At 31.2% G+C, this 6223-nt stretch overlaps 1 protein-coding gene across 14 annotated transcripts in view; it reads left to right on the top strand.

Moving 5' to 3' along the window:
- ZNF644 (zinc finger protein 644) overlaps positions 1 to 6223 on the top strand; it is a 101359-nt gene that overhangs the window by 71802 nt on the left and 23334 nt on the right. For 2 of the 14 annotated variants that reach the window (XM_039838804.1, XM_039838803.1), the window contains one exon: positions 2755 to 2845. The exons of the other annotated variants lie outside the window; for them this stretch is intronic. The gene's annotated coding sequence lies outside the window, so the exon portion shown is untranslated. The remainder of the gene's footprint in view (positions 1 to 2754; positions 2846 to 6223) is intronic. 14 annotated transcript variants of the gene reach the window in all.

The raw sequence follows: 6223 nt of genomic DNA, 5'->3' as shown, positions 1-6223 counted from the left end.
CACACACACACTTAAAGACAGTGATATGAGAGAGGTGCATGTTACTGTATACTTTGTTTCAAGGAAAGCAAATTTCTCGTATTTGAATTATTAGCGAGTGAAGATAATTGAAGAGTAGTGATTACCTTGGAATACTTTTCTTAGAAGATAATTGGATTTTGGGGAGCCAATTTTAGAGAAAGGGAAAAAAATGTAAGTTGAGTAAGTGGTAATATCAATAGGATAGTTCACATTCAATAAAAATATTTTATACAAAATAAAACTTCTACTATTTTCATTTTTCAATGAGAGTGTCATTTTCCAATATAAATCATATATAAATTTGAATTTTCATACTAGAGTTTAAATACGTGTAATACAGGTGAAAGTTTAAGTGCTCGTTACAGATTATTACAGTATTTTAAAAAATAATTCGAATCCCCTTTCAATAAAATTAAATTATAATTCAGTGAAATAAAATTTATTCTCTGGATGTTATAATGTTTATGTTTACTTTCCATACACTATAAATAATTTTGTATTTTCTAAATATGATTAATATGTGATTAGCAAATGAATTAATGTAATCTTTATGAATTTTATTGAAATAAAAAACTTTAAAAATGTATGTACAGATGAATATTTGAAGTTTTGAATTTGAAAGAGCAAAAATGTTTGAGTAAAAGAAGAAACTAGCATAACATTTGTGATGTTCCAGGCAATCTGTTAAGGCACAAATTATCCTTTCAATTGTTATAAGGAATTTCTTGGAAGCCACAATTGTTTGCATTTGTAGTCGTGCCACTAACCTCAGTGTGTATATTCTAATGGACCTTGATCCTGTGGAATCCTACATGGTTGGGGCAGAAGTTTCATCAGCAACACTATGGACATTCTTAGCTTTTAAGTTCTTAAACAAATTTCTAGCCTTTCCTGAATAACCATTAGGCAAGTATAGACGTCTGGCATTGAAACCGATTTTGTACTCAAAAGCTTCCTTTGTCACATTTCCTTATCTGTTGCTGATTATTGTCAGTATAGGCACAGTAATTTTTAATGGTGGAATTCTCTTGGTCCTTCAGAATATTTTTAACTCTAAAGCAGTTCATTCCATATCCATATATAATATTTATTTTACCACTTTGGGTATTTTTTATTATCTCTATTTTCACTTCTAATATAGTTATATGTTGTTTCTTCCTAGGACTTTTAATATTCTTCTTTTGCACTTATTGGACATGATGAGTTAATACTTATAAAATATCTCAAAAGTAAGCCCAAACAGCAAACTGTTCATGCACTGAAGAACACCAAAAAAACAAAATTAAATAACAATTTATGGCAAATAATACTAAGTCTCTATTGGTGGAGGGCAAAGATGACACTGCTTCTGAAGTGTGGAACAGATACATTTTTCACTTGTGTTAATTATACAATTGTGGTCAAAAGTTTGGTTTGAAAAACATAGAAAGAAATTATAACTTTAATTTAAAATAAAACATGAATTCTTGCTAGAACCATGTGCACATGTGCATCATGTAGCCTATCAAAACAGAGATGATTGCTTATCTTGCTCTGACCATATGAAAGCATAAAAGCAATAAGCAGTCATTCCATGCTGAATATGACCTAGCACTCTCCTTTGGTTGCAATTATAATTTATTACCTTGCCTCCTTCGATTGTAAAATTCTTGATTAGATCTTAACCTCTGATTACTGAATTACTCATTTGTTTTTCTACTACAGTAGCTTATCATATTATATGATTTTGTCAGATTGTTAAAGGTATGCCTCTGTATTCCCGCTCCCTTCCCTTTGTCTTTCTTTTATTTAAGTTATTTGCTTCAATTTTACCATAAAGCAGCTTCTTGATACATATCTGATATATCTTGTATTTAGTATACTTTGTATTTAGAATCACTTTGTGTTGCTAGGTGCTTTTGATCTAGTACCTTACTATTTGTAACATCTTTTTATTAAAGAATAAAGATAATACATGGTATCAGGAACAAAACTATTTAAGTTCAATGTTATTTGGTCTTAGGTGGTAAAATCACATATAGATTATTAGTTTGTCATGGCAGTGCCACATGCTGCCGGCAAAAAAACATTATGTGCCCAATGTATTTTTGTTTTATTTTTCTGCTCATTATCTATATATTTTCTAGATGTTCAAACTCAATGACTTTGCAGGGGATGGGGGATTGCCAATAGAAAAACCTCTTTGTTGTTTTCATGGTGAAAATTAGCTCTGTGGCCTCTAGTCATTTGGTGCCATACTTTTTCTTGTTCAAAAATCAAGTTAACTTAAGGATTATTTCAGGTAATTTTGAATTTAGAGAATGTTTTTGAAGTACAGTAGTGTATTTCACTTCCAATTTTAGCTCATTTCAAGTAATATTAAATATTAATAATGTAATCAAACATTAACAATATACAGTACATATGAGAACATACCTTAGAAATCATTTTATTCAATCTCCAATGCCTTATAGTCCCTTCTGCATTGTTCAACCTGCTGAGCCACTCAATTCATTGTTGTTTAAGACAACCCTTTGCAATATTGAATGGTTCTTGTTTCCAGTTTTTCTTACTCATGAGGTGAAATCTACATTTTTCTGGTTTAGACATGTTAATTCTGTGTTCTTCCTTCTATACTCTGAACCTTCAAACATTTGTAAATTGTTAATTGTATTGGCTAATAGGCTAAACATACCAAGTTTTCTCTTTATTATATGGCATGCTGAATGTTCTTATGAATGTTGTATTTTTTAGTGTTTCCTCTCAGTGTGACACCCAGAATAAGATACTACCTGGCTGATATGGTTGTATGGTCTGCTCTGTCTTCACTTGCATTGTAAACTAGGTGAGAGTTGGGTATATATGTTTGTATATTGTGTATAGTATATGTAGGCTTAAATACTGCAGTAATTTTAGATGTAGTATTTCAGTTAATTAAGATTTGTTTTTCAATTAGAATGACAGTTGTGAATTGTTTTCTCTTCTTAACCTAAACCTAGTCTCATCTATGACTGACTAAAGTTGTCGTGTGTTCTCAGGGATAATTTAAATGAATATAGGGTTTGTGAAGATCTGACAAATCCTAACTATAACTCAGCTAGTGGGTGTCATTATAACTTATTTATAGCTACTTGTGTAATATAGTGATTAACGAACTAATGTAGAACGAGAGCAAATTGTACTATATTTTTGTGTGAAATTGTACTACATGACCAAGGTTGGCGTTATATAATAAGTACCCACAAAATATTAACCTGCTTGCAATAAATACAATTAATAATGTACATAAAAGAATGAAATTAAGCTAATATTCTATCAAAAAAGAATTATTCATGAACAGAAAGTGGACAGCATAGATTTGATGACAGGAAGGTTGTATCTAATCTGAATTACTGAGTGACCTAGGAAGCTTGCTCAGAGGGATTACAGAATAATTATGTTAATATGCAATTATCACCTCATTTCTTCTGTAGTAACCTCAAGATGTAGTGTAGTGAGGGTGTTATAGCAAGTGCTGATAGTTTGCAAAAATACTGATGTTTGAGATTTCTGAGACAATAAGTCTAGCTTGCGGCATATAAGTGATGATCTGTCATCTTGAAGACAGATCTGACCTTTGTACTTTTTTTTTTAATGCTCACAGTATATAACTACAGGCAGTTATAGCTGTAGAACTCATTATGATTTTCTAGAAAGTGAAATGTTTTATGTAGATTAAAAATTCCATTTGCAGCTTTTTATAAAGCGCGTGATTTTTTTTTTTAAAGAACATTTTAAAATTCAGTTAAAGGAAAATTTCTACAGTTATATCATTACACAGAAGATTAAAGTTATAGTGTCTAAACATTTTATAAAAGATTCTAATTGGTAGAGCAAATTCATTGAAATTTAGGGAGTCTAAACAATATAATATTAGTTTATTTATTCATTAGTTTTCTTTTTTAAAACTTAATAATGCCTACCTTAAAATATGTCCTCTACTTAGTTATATTAACATAAACTGTTGTTAATGGCTCTGTTGTGTATATTTGACTATGTAAAGATAGTTGGAAAAGCTGTATCAGACAGTGCAAAATTAGCTTGTACATCAAATATTTTCTTGCCTGGATGCCACATAACTATGCATGAATGTAGGAAAATAATTTTTGATGTCAAGATTCTAGGTCCGTTATTCAGTGCAGCATCTTTTGATGATCCATTGTTCTTCGTTGTATCTCAGTGCAACAGCTATGAGTCTTGAATACTATTAAGAAAAAAAGTATTTTGAACATTTTTCAGTCTGAAAGTTGAAACAGGAAAAATTTTCATTGTTACTAAAATATTAGCTTACTGAGTCAATTTCTTATAGCATACTTTTTAACTGATGGAGTACATTTTTAATCATGTGCTAATAAAAAATTCTGAAAAAGAATTAACTTCTCTGTTTTTAAGTAGAGATAATCATTAGTTTAGGAGCAAGTAAGGCATATTTCATTACGTAGGTGTGAAGGAAAACTTTGATTGTTAAAGACCTCATTTTATATTATAACAGTATTTTGTAAAGATCTGTGTGCACATATTATTCTTTCTATATTTTTGAGCAAAACAGTTTGAGATCTTCAGAACTTGAACTTACCGAAGGCTCTTATAAAGCCATTCTGGTAATGAGGATGCAGTCTTCGAGCCGACATGATATTCTCATAGTTTGTCACCCTGCTGTTCAGGGGGTACCAATGAAGTCGCTTTAAATGGGAAGCGTCTGTTCCATCTCTGAACCTCTAACACCAGAACAGATGGGTAAAACATGGAACATGGAAGGTTTTACCTCTGAGGTGGTAACAGTGAAGCCACTCATTAACACTGAATTTACCACTTCGTTAGCAACGTTGCTTCCTGTTGAGAAAAGCTAATATAGGCTTTCAAATTGACTAAGCTTGTATTTGTCTACCTCTGTGATTATAATAAGTAGGAACAGAAATGCAGTGTCTTTCAGTCTGGTTGTTAAAATATTCTGTTGTCCATTTAAGATTTGTGAGATTGTTCCTATTTGAGCATATAACTTTTTACACCAAATTTAATGAGAAATCTCAGGAATAAATAATAGTATAGCATCAGTGTTTGCTTTTCATTTCATTGACATTTGCACACTCTTTCATAACACATGTTTATGTGCTGCCCATTTTTAACTTCTGTGTATGTGATGTAGAGACTCCTGCTGGGTGCTACATTAGCACCATTTTGGGGTGATATCATTGAATATGATCTTATTGGAAGTCTATTTTTATTACTACAGAAGTTTGCCGACCTCAAAACAGAATTCTAAGACCTATGAGAGGTGGAAAAATGATTGTTGGTATAAATAATAATACCAAAGAAATATATTTGTAGTATTTATTTGTAATGTGTGTTGTATTAAAGAACACATCTGTTCATAAGATAAGGTCATATTTATTTATAAGGGCTTGTTCTAAGTTATGAAATAAAGTAATTAGAAATAGTTTTCATTTTTGAACTAGACTTAATGTTTTCCAAAGCATGCAATTGGTAGCATAAAAGTCATTAGAAATAATAGTTTATTGAAAATGTTTTAATTTATTGAAAATGTTTTAATTTCTAAATATTGGATTGTAAGTTCCTGAAATTGGATTGTCTATCCTAAAATGGTATTACGCTTTCAAATTAAAAAGACTATATAAGAACAACAGAAGACTCTTCTTTATCTGAGGGCAGGCCCTAATTTGTCTGGTTTACAACTGTATCCCTAAAACTAGAGCAGTGCTTGGCGCATAATCAGGGCTCACTAAATATTTGGAGAATGAATGAACTGTACTTACTACTCTGTACAAAAGGAAAAGAAATATGGAATTTTATGCTGGTATTTCATATAGTTAATACCTGGGGTTGCCAAATAGCAGGTTCTTCAAATCGTACTTGAGGATTATTGGATATTTTGAAGGCCTCACTACAATCGATAAGTCAAGAAATCAGAACCATGATGGAATTTGCATTATTTGAATGGGGGGGGGGTCTAAATTCCATAGGAAGAAAACCGTTTTTCTTCTTATACTTTTAAGAACTTTTGCTTTGATTTTTTAGTTGTGTTTTTGTTCATTTAACACTTTAGTCCTTTATTCAGCAAATATTGCCTGAGCACCAAGGCCAAGCACTGTGTTAGTTTCTAGAGATATGAAAGTGACTAGGTCACAGTCCATGTCCTCCAAGAGCTTACATTCTTCCAAAAAGA

The sequence above is a fragment of the Pteropus medius genome, unplaced genomic scaffold, assembly GCF_902729225.1.
Source record: "Pteropus medius unplaced genomic scaffold, Ma_sr-lr_union100, whole genome shotgun sequence".
NCBI classification, from domain to species: Eukaryota; Metazoa; Chordata; class Mammalia; order Chiroptera; family Pteropodidae; genus Pteropus; species Pteropus medius.
This window is presented reverse-complemented; position numbering and strand designations above follow the sequence as displayed.